This window comes from Hyla sarda, chromosome 1 (assembly GCF_029499605.1).
Source record: "Hyla sarda isolate aHylSar1 chromosome 1, aHylSar1.hap1, whole genome shotgun sequence".
Lineage (NCBI taxonomy): Eukaryota > Metazoa > Chordata > Amphibia > Anura > Hylidae > Hyla > Hyla sarda.
The window spans coordinates 256,468,939-256,487,078 of NC_079189.1; the positions used below are offsets into that span (position 1 = coordinate 256,468,939).

Below are 18,140 nucleotides of genomic sequence, written 5' to 3' on the forward strand. Positions count from 1 at the left end.
GGCCATCCTAAGCTGAACGCGCCTGCTCTCGTCAGATCGCAGACTGCTACCCAGCTTAGGGCCCAGTAAGTACCGGCATGGGAGACTGGCTGGGAATCCCGGGTGCAGTTGACATTATGCTCTGTTGCCGCCTTCCGTTCCGATTTCGAAAAGGATTTATTGATGCTTAAATCCACAATATACAGGGTGTGACGCTGTCAACGGCCATCCTAAGCCTGAACGTGCCTGCTCTCCTCAGATCGCAGACTGCTGCCCGGCAGTTACCGTCATGAGAGACTGGCTGGCAATCCAAGGTGCCATTGACATTTTGCTCTATTGCCGCCTTCCTTTCCGATTAAAAAAATATTTATTGATGCTTAAATCCACAATATACAAGGTGTGAAGATGTCAACGGCCATCCTAAGCTGAACGCGCCTGCTCTCGTCAGATCGCAGACTGGTACAGATCTTAGAGCCCGGTAAGTACCGGCATGGGAGACTGGCTGGGAATCCCGGTTGACATTTTGCTCTATTGCTGCCTTCCGCTCCGATTCCGAAAATAATTTATTGATGCTTAAATGCACAGTATACAAAGTCTGAAGCTGTCAACGGCCATCCTAAGCTGAACGCGCCTGCTCTCGTCAGATCGCAGACTGCTACCCAGCTTAGGGCCTGGTAAGTACCAGCATGGGAGACTGGCTGGGAATCCCGGGTGCAGTTGACATTTTAATCTGTTGCCGCCATTCCGCTCAGATTCGGAAAAGGATTTATTGATGCTTAAATGCACAGTATAAAGGGCGTGAAGCTGTTAACGGACATCCTAAGCTGAACGCGCCTGCTCTCGTCAGATCGCAGACTGCTACCCAGCTTAGGGCCCGGTAAGTACCAGCATGGGAGACTGGCTGGGAATCTCAGGTGTTGTTGACATTTTGCTCTGTAGCTCTGTAGACATTTTGCTCCGATTCCGAAAAGGATTTAATGATGCTTAAATCCACAATATACAAGGCGTGAAGATGTCAACGGCCATCCTAAGCTGAACGCGCCTGCTCTCGTCAGATCGCAGACTGCTACCCAGCTTAGGGCCCAGTAAGTACCGGCATGGGAGACTGGCTGGGAATCCCGGGTGCAGTTGACATTTTGCTCTGTTGCCACCTTCCGCTCCGATTCAGAAAATGATTTATTGATGCTTAAATGCACAGTATAAAGGGCGTGAAGCTGTCAACGGCCATCCTAAGCTGAACGTGCCTGCTCTCGTCAGATCGCAGACTGCTACTCAGCTTAGGGCCCGGTAAGTACCAGCATGGGAGACTTGCTGGGAATCCCAGGTGTTGTTGACATTTTGCTCTGTAGCCGCCTTCCGCTCCGATTCCGAAAAGGATTTATTGATGCTTAAATCCACAGTATACAGGGTGTGAAGCCGTCTGCGGCTATCCTAAGCTGAATGTGCCTGTTCTTGTCAGATCGCAGACTGCTGCCCGGCAAGTACGGGCATGGGAGACTGGCTGGCAATCCAAGGTGCTATTGACATTTTGCTCTGTTGCCGCCTTCCTCTCCGATTCCGAATAGGATTTATTGATGCTTAAATGCACAGTATAAAAAGCATGAAGCTGTCAATGGCCATCCTAAGCTGAACGCGCCGCTCTCGTCAGATCGCAGACTGCTACCCAGCTTAGGGCCCGGTAAGTACTGGCATGGGAGACTGGCTGGGAATCCCGGGTGCCATTGACATTTTGCTCTATTGCTGCCTTCCGCTCCGATTCCGAAAATAATTTATTGATGCTTAAATCCACAGTATACAAGGTGTGAAGCTGTCGACGGCCATCCTAAGCTTAACGCGCCTGCTCTCGTCAGATCGCAGACTGGTACAGATCTTAGGGCCCGGTAAGTACCGGCATGAGACACTGGCTGGGAATCCCAGGTGTCGTTGACATTCTGTTCTGTTGCGGCCTTCCGCTCCGATTCCGAAAAGGATTTATTGATGCTTAAATCCACAGTATACAGGGTGTGAAGATGTCTATGGCCATCCTAAGCTGAATGCGCCTGTTCTCGTCAGATCGCAGACTGCTACCCAGCTTCGGGCCTGGTAAGTACCAGCATGGGAGACTGGCTGGGAATCCCGGCTGCCGTTGACATTTTGCTCCGATTCCGAAAATTATTTATTGATGCTTAAATCCACAGTATACAAAGTGTGAAGCTGTCAACGGCCATCCTAAGCTGAACGCGCCTGCTCTCGTCAGATCGCAGACTGCAACCCAGCTTAGGGCCCGGTAAGTACCAGCATGGGAGACTGGCTGGGAATCCCGGGTGCAGTTGACATTTTAATCTGTTGCCACCTTCCGCTCCGATTCGGAAAAGGATTTATTGATGCTTAAATCCACAATATACAGGGTGTGAAGCTGTCAACGGCCATCCTAAGCCTAAACGTGCCTGCTCTCCTCAGATCGCAGACTGCTGCCCGGCAGTTACCGGCATGGGAGACTGGCTGGCAATCCAAGGTGCCATTGACATTTTGCTCTGTTGCCGCCTTCCTCTCCGATTAATAAAAATATTTATTGATGCTTAAATCCACAATATACAAGGCGTGAAGATGTCAACGGCTATCCTAAGCTGAACTCGCCTGCTCTCGTCAGATTGCAGACTGCTACCCAGCTTAGGGCTTGGTAAGTACCAGCATGGGAGACTGGCTGGGAATCCCAGGTGTTGTTGACATTTTGCTCTGTAGCCGCCTTCCGCTCCGATTCCGAAAAGGATTTATTGATGCTTAAATCCACAGTATACAGGGTGTGAAGCTGTCTACGGCTATCCTAAGCTGAATGTGCCTGTTCTTGTCAGATTGCAGACTGCTGCCCGGCAAGTACGGGCATGGGAGACTGGCTGGCAATCCAAGGTGCTATTGACATTTTGCTCTGTTGCCGCCTTCCTCTCCGATTCCGAAAAGGATTTATTGATGCTTAAATGCACGGTATAAAAAGCATGAAGCTGTCAATGGCCATCCTAAGCTGAACGCGCCTGCTCTCGTCAGATCGCAGACTGCTACTCAGCTTAGGGCCCGGTAAGTACTGGCATGGGAGACTGGCTGGGAATCCCGGGTGCCGTCGACATTTTGCTCTATTTCTGCCTTCCGCTCCGATTCCGAAAAGAATTTATTGATGCTTAAATCCACAGTATAAAGGGCGAGAAGCTATCAACGGCCATCCTAAGCTGAACGCAACTGCTCTCGTCAGATCGCAGACTGCTACCCAGCTTAGGGCCCGGTAAGTACCAGCATGGGAGACTGGCTGGGAATCCCAGGTGTTGTTGACATTTTGCTCTGTAGCCGCCTTCCGCTTCGATTCCGAAAAGGATTTATTGATGCTTAAATCCACAGTATACAGGGTGTGAAGCCGTCTACGGCTATCCTAAGCTGAATGTGCCTGTTCTTGTCAGATCGCAGACTGCTGCCAGGAAAGTACAGGCATGGGAGACTGGCTGGCAATCCAAGGAACTATTGACATTTTGCTCTGTTGCCGCCTTCCTCTCCGATTCCGAAAAGGCTTTATTGATGCTTAAATGCACAGTATAAAAAGCATGAAGCTGTCAATGGCCATCCTAAGCTGAACGTGCCTGCTCTCGTCAGATTGCAAACTGCTACCCAGTTTACGGCCCGGTAAGTACTGGCATGGGAGACTGGCTGGGAATCCCAGGTGCCGTTGACACTTTGCTCTATTGCTGCCCTCCGCTCCGATTCCGAAAATAATTTATTGATGCTTAAATTCACAGTATACAAGGTGTGAAGCTGTCGATGGCCATCCTAAGCTTAACGCGCCTGCTCTCGTCAGATCGCAGACTGGTACAGATCTTAGGGCCCGGTAAGTACCGGCATGGGACACTGGCTGGGAATCCCGTCTGCTGTTGACATTTTGCTCTGTTGCCGCCTTACGTTCCGATTCCGAAAAGGATTTATTGATGCTTAAATGCACAGTATAAAGGGCATGAAGCTGTCAAAGGCCATCCTAAGCTGAACGCGCCTGCTCTCGTCAGATCGCAGACTGCTACCCAGCTTAGGGCCTGGTAAGTACCAGCATGGGAGACCGGCTGGGAATCCCGGGTGCATTTGACATTTTAATCTGTTGCCGCCTTCCGCTCCGATTCGGAAAAGGATTTATTGATGCTTAAATGCACAGTATAAAGGGCGTGAAGCTGTCAACGGCCATCCTAAGCTGAACGCGCCTGCTCTCGTCAGATCGCAGACTGCTACCCAGCTTAGGGCCCGGTAAGTACCAGCATGGGAGACTGGCTGGGAATCCCAGGTGTCGTTGACATTTTGCTCTGTTTCCGCCTTACGCTGCTATTCCGAAAAAGATTTATTGATGCTTAAATCCACAGTATACAGGGTGTGAAGATGTCTACGGCCATCCTAAGCTGAATGCGCCTGTTCTCGTCAGATCGCAGACTGCTACCCAGCTTCGGGCCTGGTAAGTACCAGCATGGGAGACTGGCTGGGAATCCCGGGTGCAGTTGACATTCTGCTCCGATTCCGAAAATTATTTATTGATGCTTAAATCCACAGTATACAAAGTGTGAAGCTGTCAACGGCCATCCTAAGCTGAACGCGCCTGCTCTCGTCAGATCGCAGACTGCTACCCAGCTTGGAGCCTGGTAAGTACCAGCATGGGAGACTGGCTGGGAATCCCGGGTGCAGTTGACATTTTAATCTGTTGCCGCCTTCCCCTCCGATTCGGAAAAGGATTTATTGATGCTTAAATCCACAATATACAGGGTGTGAAGCTGTCAACGGCCATCCTAAGCCTGAACGTGCCTGCTCTCCTCAGATCGCAGACTGCTGCCCGGCAGTTACTGGCATGGGAGACTGGCTGGCAATCCAAGGTGCCATTGACATTTTGCTCTGTTGCCGCCTTCCTCTCCGATTAAAAAAATATTTATTGATGCTTAAATCCACAATATACAAGGCGTAAAGATGTCAACGGCCATCCTAAGCTGAACGCGCCTGCTCTCGTCAGATCGCAGACTGCTACCCAGCTTAGGGCCCAGTAAGTACCGGCATGGGAGACTGGCTGGGAATCCCGGGTGCAGTTGACATTTTGCTCTGTTGCCGCCTTCCGTTCCGATTCCGAAAAGGATTTATTGATGCTTAAATGCACAGTATACAAAGTGTGAAGCTGTCAACGGCCATCCTAAGCTGAACGCGCCTGCTCTCGTCAGATCGCAGACTGCTACCCAGCTTAGGGCCCGGTAAGTACCAGCAATGGAGACTGGCTGGGAATCTCAGGTGTTGTTGACATTTTGCTCTGTAGCTCTGTAGCTCTGTAGACATTTTGCTCCGATTCCGAAAAGAATTTATTGATGCTTAAATCCACAATATACAGGGTGTGAAGCCGTCTACGGCTATCCTAAGCTGAATGCGCCTGTTCTTGTCAGATCGCAGACTGCTACCCAGCTTAGAGCCTGGTAAGTACCAGCATGGGAGACTGGCTGGGAATCCCGGGTGCAGTTGACATTTTAATCTGTTGCCGCCTTCCCCTCCGATTCGGAAAAGGATTTATTGATGCTTAAATCCACAATATACAGGGTGTGAAGCTGTCAACGGCCATCCTAAGCCTGAACGTGCCTGCTCTCCTCAGATCGCAGACTGCTGCCCGGCAGTTACTGGCATGGGAGACTGGCTGGCAATCCAAGGTGCCATTGACATTTTGTTCTGTTGCCGCCTTCCTCTCCGATTAAAAAAATATTTATTGATGCTTAAATCCACAATATACAAGGTGTGAAGATGTCAACAGACATCCTAAGCTGAACGCGCCTGCTCTCGTCAGATCGCAGACTGCTACCCAGCTTAGGGCCCAGTAAGTACCGGCATGGGAGACTGGCTGGGAATCCCGGGTGCAGTTGACATTATGCTCTGTTGTCGCCTTCCGTTCCGATTCCGAAAAGGATTTATTGATGCTTAAATGCACAGTATAAAAAGCATGAAGCTGTCAATGGCCATCCTAAGCTGAACGCGCCTGCTCTCGTCAGATCGCAGACTGCTACCCAGCTTAGGGCCCAGTAAGTACCGGCATGGGAGACTGGCTGGGAATCCCGGGTGCAGTTGACATTTTGCTCTATTGCTGCCTTCCGCTCCGATTCCGAAAATAATTTATTGATGCTTAAATCCACAGTATACAAGGTGTGAAGCTGTCAACGGCCATCATAAGCTGAACGCGCCTGCTCTCATCAGATCGCAGACTGCTACCCAGCTTAGGGCCTGGTAAGTACCAGCATGGGAGACTGGCTGGGAATCCCGGGTGCAGTTGACATTTCAATCTGTTGCCGCCATCCGCTCCGATTCGGAAAAGGATTTATTGATGCTTAAATGCACAGTATAAAGGGCGTGAAGCTGTTAACGGCCATCCTAAGCTGAACGTGCCTGCTCTCGTCAGATCGCAGACTGCTACCCAGCTTAGGGCCCGGTAAGTACCAGCATGGGAGACTGGCTGGGAATCTCAGGTGTTGTTGACATTTTGCTCTGTAGCTCTGTAGACATTTTGCTTCGATTCCGAAAAGGATTTATTGATGCTTAAATCCACAATATACAGGGTGTGAAGCCGTCTACGGCTATCCTAAGCTGAATGCGCCTGTTCTTGTCAGATCGCAGACTGCTGCCCGGCAAGTACGGGCAGGGGAGACTGGCTGGCAATCCAAGGTGCTATTGACATTTTGCTCTGTTGCCGCCTTCCTCTCCGATTAAAAAAAATATTTATTGATGCTTAAATCCACAGTATACAAGGCTTGAAGATGTCAACGGCCATCCTAAGCTGAACGCGCCTGCTCTTGTCAGATCGCAGACTGCTACCCAGCTTAGGGCCCGGTAAGTACTGGCATGGGAGACTGGCTGGGAATCCCGGGTGCCGTTGACATTTTGCTCTATTGCTGCCTTCTGCTCCGATTCCAAAAATAATTTATTGATGCTTAAATCCACAGTATACAAGGTGTGAAGCTGTCGACGGCCATTCTAAGCTTAACGCGCCTGCTCTCGTCAGATCGCAGACTGTTACAGATCTTAGGGCCCGGTAAGTACCGGCATGGGACACTGGCTGGGAATCCCGGCTGCCGTTGACATTTTGCTCTGTTGCCGCCTTCCGTTCCGATTCCGAAAAGGATTTATTGATGCTTAAATGCACAGTATAAAGGGCGAGAAGCTGTCAACGGCCATCCTAAGCTGAACGCGCCTGCTCTCGTCAGATCGCAGACTGCTACCCAGCTTGGGGCCCGGTAACTACCAGCATGGGAGACTGGCTGGGATTCTCGGGTGTCGTTGACATTTTGCTCTGTTGCCGCCTTACGCTCCGATTCCGAAAAGGATTTATTGATGCTTAAATCCACAGTATTCAGGGTGTGAAGATGTCTACGGCCATCCTAAGCTGAATGCGCCTGTTCTCGTCAGATCGCAGACTGCTACCCAGCTTCGGGCCTGGTAAGTACCAGCATGGGAGACTGCCTGGGAATCTCGAGTGCAGTTAACATTCTTCTCCGATTCCGAAAATTATTTATTGATGCTTAAATCCTCAGTTTACAAAGTGTGAAGCTGTCAACGGCCATCCTAAGCTGAACGTGTCTGCTCTCCTCAGATCGCAGACTGCTGCCCGACAGATACCGGCATGGGAGACTGGCTGGCAATCCAAGGTGCCATTGACATTTTGCTCTGTTGCCGCCTTCCTCTCCGATTATTAAAAATATTTATTGATGCTTAAATCCACAATATACAAGGCGTGAAGATGTCAACGGCCATCCTAAGCTAAACGTGCCTGCTCTCGTCAGATCGCAGACTGCTACCAAGCTTAGGGCCCAGTAAGTACCATCATGGGAGACTGGCTGGGAATCCCGGGTGCAGTTGACATTTTGCTCTGTTGCCGCCTTCCGCTCCGATTCCGAAAAGGATTTATTGATGCTTAAATCCACAGTATACAGGGTGTGAAGATGTCTACGGCCTTCCTAAGCTGAATGCGCCTGTTCTCGTAAGATCGCAGACTGCTACCCAGCTTCGGGCCTGGTAAGTACCAGCATGGGAGACTGGCTGGAATCCCGGCTGCCGTTGACATTCTGCTATGTTTCTGCTCCGATTCCGAAAATTATTTATTGATGCTTAAATCCACAGTATACAAAGTGTGAAGCTGTCAATGGCCATCCTAAGCTGAACGCGCCTGCTCTCGTCAGATCGCAGACTGCTACCCAGCTTAGGGCCCGTTAAGTACCAGCATGGGAGACTGGCAGGGAATCCCGGCTGCCGTTGACATTTTGCTCTGTTGCCGCCTTCCGTTTCGATTCCGAAAAGGATTTATTGATGCTTAAATGCACAGTATACAAAATGTGAAGCTGTCAACGGCCATCCTAAGCTGAACGCGCCTGCTCTCATCAGATCGCAGACTGCTACCCAGCTTAGGGCCTGGTAAGTACCAGCATGGGAGACTGGCTGGGAATCCCAGGTGCAGTTGACATTTTAATCTGTTGCCGCCTTCCGTTCCGATTCTGAAAAGGATTTATTGATGCTTAAATCCACAATACACAGGGTGTGAAGCTGTCAACGGCCATCCTAAGCCTGAACGTGCCTGCTCTCCTCAGTTTGCAGACTACTGCCCGGCAGTTACCGGCATGGGAGACTGGCTGGCAATCCAAGGTGCCATTGACATTTTGCTCTGTTGCCGCCTTCCTCTCCGATTAATAAAAATATTTATTGATGCTTAAATTCACAATATACAAGGCGTGAAGATGTCAACGGCCATCCTAAGCTGAACGCGCCTGCTCTCGTCAGATCGCAGACTGCAACCCAGCTTAGGGCCCAGTAAGTACCGGCATGGGAGACTGGCTGGGAATTCCGGGTGCAGTTGACATTTTGCTCTGTTGCCGCCTTCCGTTCCGATTCCGAAAAGGATTTATTGATGCTTAAATGCACAGTATAAAAATCATGAAGCTGTCAATGGCCATCCTAAGCTGAACGCGCCTGCTTTCGTCAGATCGCAGACTGCTATCTAGCTTAGGGCCCGGTAAGTACTGGCATGGGAGACTGGCTGGGAATCCCGGTTGCCGTTGACATTTTGCTCTATTGCTGCCTTCCGCTCCGATTCCGAAAAGAATTTATTGATGCTTAAATCCACAGTATACAAGGTGTGAAGCTGTCGACGGCCATCCTAAGCTTAACGCGCCTGCTCTTGTCAGATCGCAGACTGGTACAGATCTTAGGACCCGGTCAGTACAGGCATGGGTCACTGGCTGGGAATCCCGGCTGCCGTTGACATTTTGCTCTGTTGCCGCCTTCCATTCCAAATCCGAAAAGGATTTATTGATGCCTAAATGCACAGTATAAAGGGCGAGAAGCTGACAATGGCCATCCTAAGCTTAACGCGCCTGCTCTCGTCAGATCGCAGACTGCTACCCAGCTTAGGGCCCGGAAAGTACCAGCATGGGAGACTGGCTGGGAATCCCAGGTGTCGTTGACATTTTGCTCTGTTGCCGCATTCCTCTCCGATTAATAAAAATATTTATTGATGCTTAAATCCACAATATACAAGGCGTGAAGCTGTCAACGGCCATCCTAAGCTGAACGCGCCTGCTCCCGTCATATCGCAGACTGCTACCCAGCTTAGGGCCTGGTAAGTACCAGCATGGGAGACTGGCTGGGAATCCCGGGTGCAGTTGACATTTTAATTTGTTGCCGCCTTACGCTCCGATTCGGAAAAGGATTTATTGATGCTTAAATGCACAGTATAAAGAGAGTGAAGCTGTCAACGGCCATCCTAAGCTGAACGCGCATGCTCTCGTCAGATCGCAGACTGCTACCCACCTTAGGGCTCGGTAAGTACCAGCATGGGAGACTGGCTGGGAATCCCAGGTGTCGTTGACATTTTGCTCTGTTGCCGCCTTACGCTCCGATTCCGAAAAGGATTTATTGATGCTTAAATCCACAGTATACAGGGTGTGAAGTTGTCTACGGCCATCCTAAGCTGAATGTGCCTGTTCTCGTCAGATCGCGGACTGCTACCCTGCTTCGGGCCTGATAAGTACCAGCATGGGAGACTGGCTGGGAATCCCGGGTGCAGTTGACATTTTGCTCTGTTTCTGCTCCGATTCCGAAAATTATTTATTGATGCTTAAATCCACAGTATACAAAGTGTGGAGCTGTCAATGGCCATCCTAAGCTGAACGCACCTGCTCTCGTCAGATCACAGACTGCTATCCAGCTTAGGGCCTGGTAAGTACCAGCATGGGAGACTGGCTGGGAATCCCGGGTGCAGTTGACATTTTAATCTGTTGCCGCCTTCCGCTCCGATTCCGAAAAGAATTTATTGATGCTTAAATCCACAGTATACAAGGTGTGAAGCTGTCGACGGCCATCCTAAACTTAACGCGCCTGCTCTCGTCAGATCGCAGACTGGTACAGATCTTAGGGCCGGTAAGTACCGGCATGGGACACTGGCTGGGAATCCCGGCTGCCGCTGAAATTTTGCTCTGTTGCCGCCTTCTGTTCCGATTCCGAAAAGGATTTATTGATGCTTAAATGCACAGTATACAAAGTGTGAAGCTGTCAACGGCCATCCTAAGCTGAACGCGCCTGCTCTTGTCAGATCACAGACTGCTACCCAGCTTAGGGCCTGGTAAGTACCAGCATGGGAGACTGGCTGGGAATCCCGGGTGCAGTTGACATTTTAATCTGTTGCCGCCTTCCGCTCCGATTCGGAAAAGGATTTATTGATGCTTAAATGCACAGTATAAAGGGCATGAAGCTGTTAATGGCCATCCTAAGCTGAACGCGCCTGCTCTCGTCAGATCGCAGACTGCTACCCAGCTTAGGGCCCGGTAAGTACCAGCATGGGAGACTGGCTGGGAATCTCAGGTGTTGTTGACATTTTGCTCTGTAGCTCTGTAGACATTTTGCTCCGATTCCAAAAAGGATTTATTGATGCTTAAATCCACAATATACAGGGTGTGAAGCCGTCTACGCCTATCCTAAGCTGAATGCGCCTGTTCTTGTCAGATCGCAGACTGCTGCCCGGCAAGTACGGGCATGGGAGACTGGCTGGCAATCCAAGGTGCTATTGACATTTTGATCTGTTGCCGCCTTACTCTCCGATTAAAAAAAATATTTATTGATGCTTAAATCCACAGTATACAAGGTGTGAAGCTGTCGACGGCCATCCTAAGCTTAACGCGCCTGCTCTCGTCAGATCGCAGACTGGTACAGATCTTAGGGCCCGGTAAGTACCGGCATGGGACACTGGCTGGGAATCCCGGCTGCCGTGGACATTTTGCTCTGTTGCCGCCTTCCGTTCCGTTCCGATTCCGAAAAGGTTTTATTGATGCTTAAATGCACAGTATAAAGGGCAAGAAGCTGTCAACGGCCATCCTAAGCTGAACTCGCCTGCTCTCGTCAGATCGCAGACTGCTACCCAGCTTAGGGCCCGGTAAGTACCAGCATGGGAGACTGGCTGGGAATCCCAGGTGTCGTTGACAGCTTGCTCTGTTGCCGCCTTTCGCTCCGATTCCGAAAAGGATTTATTGATGCTTAAATCCACAGTATACAGGGTGTGAAAATGTCTACGGACATCCTAAGCTGAATGCGCTTGTTCTTGTCAGATCGCAGACTGCTACCCAGCTTCGGGCCTGGTAATTACCGGCATGGGAGGCTGGCTGGGAATCCCGGGAGCAGTTGACATTTTGCTCTGTTTCTGCTCCGATTCCGAAAATTATTTATTGATGCTTAAATCCACAGTATACAAAATGTGAAGCTTACAACGGCCATCCTAAGCTGAACAGGCCTGCTCTCGTCAGATCGCAGACTGCTACCCAGCTTTGGGCCCGGTAAGTACCAGCATGGGAGACTGGCTGGGAATCCCGGGTGCCGTTGATATTTTGCTCTATTGCTGCCTTCCGCTCCGATTCCGAAAAGAATTTATTGATGCTTAAATCCACAGTATACAAGGTGTGAAGCTGTCGACGGCCATCCTAAGCTTAACGCGCCTGCTCTCGTCAGATCGCAGACTGGTACAGATCTTAGGGCCCGGTAAGTACCGGCATGGGACACTGGCTGGGAATCCCGGCTGCCGTTGACATTTTGCTCTGTTGCCGCCTTCCGTTCCAATTCCGAAAAGGATTTATTGATGCCTAAATGCACAGTATAAAGGGCAAGAAGCTGTCAACGGCCATCCTAAGCTGAACGCGCCTGCTCACGTCAGACTGCTACCCAGCTTAGGGCTCGGTAAGTACCAGCATGGGAGACTGGCTGGGAATCCCAGGTGTCGTTGCCATTTTGCTCTGTTTCTGCTCCGATTCCGAAAATTATTTATTGATGCTTAAATCCACAGTATACAAAGTGTGAAGCTGTCAACGGCCATCCTAAGCTGAATGCGCCTGCTCTCGTCAGATCGCAGACTGCTACCCAGCTTAGGGCCTGGTAAGTACCAGCATGGGAGACTGGCTGGGAATCCCAGGTGCAGTTGACATTTTAATCTGTTGCCGCCTTCCGCTCCGATTCGGAAAAGGATTTATTGATGCTTAAATCCACAATACACAGGGTGTGAAGCTGTCAACGGCCATCCTAAGCCTGAACGTGCCTGCTCTCCTCAGATCGCAGACTACTGCCCTGCAGTTACCGGCATGGGAGACTGGCTGGCAATCCAAGGTGCCATTGACATTTTGCTCTGTTGCCGCCTTCCTCTCCGATTAATAAAAATATTTATTGATGCTTAAATTCACAATATACAAGGCGTGAAGATGTCAACGGCCATCCTAAGCTGAACGCGCCTGCTCTCGTCAGATCGCAGACTGCAACCCAGCTTAGGGCCCAGTAAGTACCGGCATGGGAGACTGGCTGGGAATCCCGGGTGCAGTTGACATTTTGCTCTGTTGCCGCCTTCCGTTCCGATTCCGAAAAGGATTTATTGATGCTTAAATGCACAGTATAAAAATCATGAAGCTGTCAATGGCCATCCTAAGCTGAACGCGCCTGCTTTCGTCAGATCGCAGACTGCTACCTAGCTTAGGGCCCGGTAAGTTCTGTCATGGGAGACTGGCTGGGAATCCCGGTTGCCGTTGACATTTTGCTCTATTGCTGCCTTCCGCTCCGATTCCGAAAATAATTTATTGATGCTTAAATCCACAGTGTACAAGGTGTGAAGCTGTCGACGGCCATCCTAAGCTTAACGCGCCTGCTCTCGTCAGATCGCAGACTGGTACAGATCTTAGGGCCCGTTAAGTACCGGCATGGGACACTGGCTGGGAATCCCGGCTGCCGTTGACATTTTGCTCTGTTGCCGCCTTCCGTTCCGATTCCGAAAAGGATTTATTGATGCTTAAATGCACAGTATACAGGGTGTGAAGCTGTCAACGGCCATCCTAAGCTCAACGCGCCTGCTCTTGTCAGATCGCAGACTGATACCCAGCTTAGGGCCTGGTAAGTACCAGCATGGTAGACTGGCTGGAATCCCGGGTGCAGTTGACATTTTAATCTGTTGCCGCCTTCCGCTCCGATTCGGAAAAGGATTTATTGATGCTTAAATCCACAATATACAGGGTGTGAAGCTGTCAACGGCCATCCTAAGCTGAACGTGTCTGCTCTCCTCAGATCGCAGACTGCTGCCCGGCAGATACCGGCGTGGGAGACTGGCTGGCAATCCAAGGTGCCATTGACATTTTGCTCTGTTGCCGCCTTCCTCTCCGATTAATAAAAATATTTATTGATGCTTAAATCCACAGTATACAAAGTGTGAAGCTGTCAACGGCCATCCTAAGCTGAACGTGCCTGCTCTCGTCAGATCGCAGACTGCTACCCAGCTTAGGGCCTGGTAAGTACCAGCATGGGAGACTGGCTGGGAATCCCAGGTGCAGTTGACATTTTAATCTGTTGCCGCCTTCCGCTCCGATTCGGAAAACGATTTATTGATGCTTAAATGCACAGTATAAAGGGCGTGAAGCTGTCAACGGCCATCCTAAGCTGAACGCGCCTGCTCTCGTCAGAACGCAGACTGCTACCCAGCTTAGGGCCCGGTAAGTACCAGCATGGGAGACTGGCTGGGAATCCCAGGTGTTGTTGACATTTTGCTCTGTAGCCGCCTTCCGCTCCGATTCCGAAAAGGATTTATTGATGCTTAAATCCACAGTATACAGGGTGTGAAGCCGTCTACGGCTATCCTAAGCTGAATGTGCTTGTTCTTGTCAGATCGCAGACTGCTGCCCGGCAAGTACGGGCATGGGAGACTGGTTGGCAATCCAAGGTGCTATTGACATTTTGCTCTGTTGCCGCCTTCCTCTCTGATTCCGAAAAGGATTTATTGATGCTTAAATGCACAGTATAAAAAGCATGAAGCTGGCAATGGCCATCCTAAGCTGAACGCGCCTGCTCTTGTCAGATCGCAGACTGCTACCCAGCTTAGGGCCCAGTAAGTACTAGCATGGGAGACTGGCTGGGAATCCCGGGTGCCGTTGACATTTTGCTCTATTGCTGCCTTCCGCTCCGATTCCGAAAAGAATTTATTGATGCTTAAATCCACAGTATACAAGGTGTGAAGCTGTCGACGGCCATCCTAAGCTTAACGTGCCTGCTCTTGTCAGATCGCAGACTGGTACAGATCTTAGGGCCCGGTAAGTACCGGCATGGGACACTGGCTGGGAATCCCGGCTGCCGTTGACATTTTGCTCTGTTGCCGCCTTCCGTTCCGATTCCGAAAAGGATTTATTGATGCTTAAATGCACAGTATAAAGTGCGAGAAGCTGTCAACGGCCATCCTAAGCTGAACGTGCCTGCTCTCGTCAGATCGCAGACTGCTACCCAGCTTAGGGCCCGGTAAGTACCAGCATGGGAGACTGGCTGGGAATCCCAGGTGTCGTTGACATTTTGCTCTGTTGCCGCCTTACGCTCCGATTCCGAAAAGGATTTATTGATGCTTAAATCCACAGTATACAGGGTGTGAAGATGTCTACGGCCATCCTAAGCTGAATGCGCCTGTTCTCGTCAGATCGCAGACTGCTACCCAGCTTCGGGCCTGGTAAGTACCAGCATGGGAGACTGGCTGGGAATCCCGGGTGCAGTTGACATTTTGCTCTGTTTCTGCTCCGATTCCGAAAATGATTTATTGATGCTTAAATCCACAGTATACAAAGCGTGAAGCTGTCAACGGCCATCCTAAGCTGAACGCGCCTGCTCTCGTCAGATCGCAGACTGCTACCCAGCTTAGGGCCTGGTAAGTACCAGCATGGGAGACTGGCTGGGAATCCCGGGTGCAGTTGACATTTTAATCTGTTGCTGCCTTCCGCTCCGATTCGGAAAAGGATTTATTGATGCTTAAATCCACAATACACAGGGTGTGAAGCTGTCAACGGCCATCCTAAGCCTGAATGTGCCTGCTCTCCTCAGATCGCAGACTGCTGCCCGGCAGTTACCAGCATGGGAGACTGGCTGGCAATTCAAGGTGCCATTGACATTTTGCTCTGTTGCCGCCTTCCTCTCCGATTAATAAAAATATTTATTGATGCTTAAATCCACAATATACAAGGCGTGAAGATGTCAACGGCCATCCTAAGCTGAACGCGCCTGCTCTCGTCAGATTGCAGACTGCTACCCAGCTTAGGGCCCAGTAATTACCGGCATGGGAGACTGGCTGGGAATCCCGGGTGCAGTTTACATTATGCTCTGATGCCGCCTTCCGTTCCGATTCCGAAAAGGATTTATTGATGCTTAAATGCACAGTATAAAAAGCATGAAGCTTTCAATGGCCATCCTAAGCTGAACGCGCCTGCTCTCGTCAGATCGCAGACTGCTCTAGCTTAGGGCCCGGTAGGTACTGGCATGGGAGACTGGCTGGGAATCCCGGTTGCCGTTGAAATTTTGCTCTATTGCTGCCTTCCGCTCCGATTCCGAAAATAATTTATTGATGCTTAAATCCACAGTATACAAGGTGTGAAGCTGTCGACGGCCATCCTAAGCTTAACTCGCCTGCTCTCGTCAGATCGCAGACTGGTACAGATCTTAGGGCCCGGTAAGTACCGGCATGGGACACTGGCTGGGAATCCCGGCTGCCGTTGACATTTTGCTCTGTTGCCGCCTTCCGTTCCGATTCTGAAAAGGATTTATTGATGCTTAAATGCACAGTATACAAAGTGTGAAGCTGTCAACGGCCATCCTAAGCTGAACGCTCCTGCTCTTGACAGATCGCAGACTGATACCCAGCTTAGGGGCTGGTAAGTACCAGCATGGGAGACTGGCTGGGAATCCCGGCTGCCGTTGACATTTTGCTCTGTTGCCGCCTTCCGTTTCGATTCCGAAAAGGATTTATTGATGCCTAAATGCACAGTATAAAGGGCGAGAAGCGGTCAACGGCCGTCCTAAGCTGAACGCGCCTGCTCTCGTCAGATCGCAGACTGCTACCCAGCTTAGGGCCCGGTAAGTACCAGCATGGGAGACTGGCTGGGAATCCCGGGTGCAGTTGACATTTTGCTCTGTTGCCGCCTTCCGTTCCGATTCCGAAAAGGATATATTGATGCTTAAATGCACAATATAAAAATCAAGAAGCTGTCAACGGCCATCCTAAGCTGAACGCGCCTGCTCTCGTCAGATCGCAGACCGCTACCCAGCTTAGGGCCCGGTCAGTACCAGCATGGGAGACTGGCTGGGAATCCCTGGTGTCGATGACATTTTGCTCTGTTGCCGCCTTCTGTTCCGATTCCGAAAAGGATTTATTGATGCTTAAATGCACAGTATACAAAGTGTGAAGCTGTCAACGGCCATCCTAAGCTGAACGCGCCTGCTCTCGTCAGATCGCAGACTGCTACCCGGCTTAGGGCCTGGTAAGTACCAGCATGGGAGACTGGCTGGGAATCCCGGGTGCAGTTGACATTTTAATCTGTTGCCGCCTTCCGCTTCGATTCGGAAAATTATTTATTGATGCTTAAATCCACAATATAAAGGGGTTGAAGCTGTCAACGGCCATCCTAAGCTGAACGCGCCTGCTCTCGTCAGATCGCAGACTGATACCCAGCTTAGGGCCTGGTAAGCACCAGCATGGGAGACTGGCTGGGAATCCCAGGTGCAGTTGACTTTTTAATCTGTTGCCGCCTTCCGCTCCGATTCGGAAAAGGATTTATTGATGCTTAAATCCACAATACACAGGGTGTGAAGCTGTCAACGGCCATCCTAAGCCTGAACGTGCCTGCTCTCCTCAGATCGCAGACTACTGCCCTGCAGTTACCGGCATGGGAGACTGGCTGGCAATCCAAGGTGCCATTGACATTTTGCTCTGTTGCCGCCTTCCTCTCCGATTAATAAAAATATTTATTGATGCTTAAATTCACAATATACAAGGCGTGAAGATGTCAACGGCCATCCTAAGCTGAACGCGCCTGCTCTCGTCAGATCGCAGACTGCAATCCAGCTTAGGGCCCAGTAAGTACCGGCATGGGAGACTGGCTGGGAATCCCGGGTGCAGTTGACATTTTGCTCTGTTGCCGCCTTCCGTTCCGATTCCGAAAAGGATTTATTGATGCTTAAATGCACAGTATAAAAATCATGAAGCTGTCAATGGCCATCCTAAGCTGAACGCGCCTGCTTTCGTCAGATCGCAGACTGCTACCTAGCTTAGGGCCCGGTAAGTTCTGGCATGGGAGACTGGCTGGGAATCCCGGTTGCCGTTGACATTTTGCTCTATTGCTGCCTTCCGCTCCGATTCCGAAAATAATTTATTGATGCTTAAATCCACAGTGTACAAGGTGTGAAGCTGTCGACGGCCATCCTAAGCTTAACGCGCCTGCTCTCGTCAGATCGCAGACTGGTACAGATCTTAGGGCCCGTTAAGTACCGGCATGGGACACTGGCTGGGAATCCCGGCTGCCGTTGACATTTTGCTCTGTTGCCGCCTTCCGTTCCGATTCCGAAAAGGATTTATTGATGCTTAAATGCACAGTATACAGGGTGTGAAGCTGTCAACGGCCATCCTAAGCTCAACGCGCCTGCTCTTGTCAGATCGCAGACTGATACCCAGCTTAGGGCCTGGTAAGTACCAGCATGGTAGACTGGCTGGAATCCCGGGTGCAGTTGACATTTTAATCTGTTGCCGCCTTCCGCTCCGATTCGGAAAAGGATTTATTGATGCTTAAATCCACAATATACAGGGTGTGAAGCTGTCAACGGCCATCCTAAGCTGA

The 18,140-nt window shown here is 50.4% G+C and overlaps 12 pseudogenes; all 12 read left to right on the forward strand.

Moving 5' to 3' along the window:
- Positions 1–582: 582 nt before the first annotated feature.
- Positions 583–702, forward strand: LOC130348946 (5S ribosomal RNA; annotated as a pseudogene).
- Positions 703–1,195: 493 nt separating this feature from the next.
- Positions 1,196–1,315, forward strand: LOC130328822 (5S ribosomal RNA; annotated as a pseudogene).
- A 1,644-nt stretch (positions 1,316–2,959) lies between these two features.
- Positions 2,960–3,079, forward strand: LOC130343585 (5S ribosomal RNA; annotated as a pseudogene).
- Positions 3,080–3,957: 878 nt separating this feature from the next.
- LOC130331640 (5S ribosomal RNA) lies at positions 3,958–4,077 on the forward strand (annotated as a pseudogene).
- Positions 4,078–4,159: 82 nt separating this feature from the next.
- Positions 4,160–4,279, forward strand: LOC130313215 (5S ribosomal RNA; annotated as a pseudogene).
- A 2,472-nt stretch (positions 4,280–6,751) lies between these two features.
- Positions 6,752–6,871, forward strand: LOC130335467 (5S ribosomal RNA; annotated as a pseudogene).
- Positions 6,872–8,329: 1,458 nt separating this feature from the next.
- On the forward strand, positions 8,330–8,449 carry LOC130321820 (5S ribosomal RNA; annotated as a pseudogene).
- Positions 8,450–11,339: 2,890 nt separating this feature from the next.
- On the forward strand, positions 11,340–11,459 carry LOC130337069 (5S ribosomal RNA; annotated as a pseudogene).
- An 869-nt stretch (positions 11,460–12,328) lies between these two features.
- LOC130327171 (5S ribosomal RNA) lies at positions 12,329–12,448 on the forward strand (annotated as a pseudogene).
- A 1,472-nt stretch (positions 12,449–13,920) lies between these two features.
- Positions 13,921–14,040, forward strand: LOC130352773 (5S ribosomal RNA; annotated as a pseudogene).
- Positions 14,041–14,716: 676 nt separating this feature from the next.
- LOC130330132 (5S ribosomal RNA) lies at positions 14,717–14,836 on the forward strand (annotated as a pseudogene).
- A 277-nt stretch (positions 14,837–15,113) lies between these two features.
- Positions 15,114–15,233, forward strand: LOC130348957 (5S ribosomal RNA; annotated as a pseudogene).
- The last annotated feature ends 2,907 nt before the right edge of the window (positions 15,234–18,140 follow it).